This window comes from Ailuropoda melanoleuca, chromosome 16, assembly GCF_002007445.2.
Source record: "Ailuropoda melanoleuca isolate Jingjing chromosome 16, ASM200744v2, whole genome shotgun sequence".
NCBI lineage: Eukaryota > Metazoa > Chordata > Mammalia > Carnivora > Ursidae > Ailuropoda > Ailuropoda melanoleuca.
Genome location: NC_048233.1, coordinates 772,787 through 773,295, shown reverse-complemented (window position 1 = coordinate 773,295; position 509 = coordinate 772,787).

Genomic DNA, 509 nt, shown 5'->3' with positions numbered 1-509 from the left:
AGGGGTGCGTGGGCAGCGTGGGGCAGCCGAGGCGCGCTTGGGGTTAGGGGCGTCGCTACCGCCGGCCTGGGTGATGTGTCCGCAGGAAGGCGGCGCGGCCGGGCTGGGCGAGCTCCCCTCCAGGTGGGAAGTCCCGGCCATCGCGCACTTCTGCTGGCTCTTTCGCTCCGCGTTCCGTCTGCCCGACTTTGAGAGCGAGGTGAGTGGCCGCGAGGAGCGGGCGAGGTGGCGCACCCCGCTCCCCTTTCTCCCCTGTCCCCTCGGGAGTCCCGGAGCACTGTGCGGGAGGGAGCGGGGGGTACGCGGAGACTTTGGCCGGTAGTCCGCAGCCAGGGGAAGGGCTCGGAGGTGGGAGCGCGAGGCGCTCAAGGGCGGGAGTGCGGGGTGGGCGGGGGCCGCAGGGGACGCCAAGTGCCAGCGTCCGGGCTCGTCGGGACGTTGGCTCGTGGCCGCCGTGCCCACTCGGGCCTTCTGGGGCGAGGCGAAGCGGGCGGCGAGACGGCGGGGGG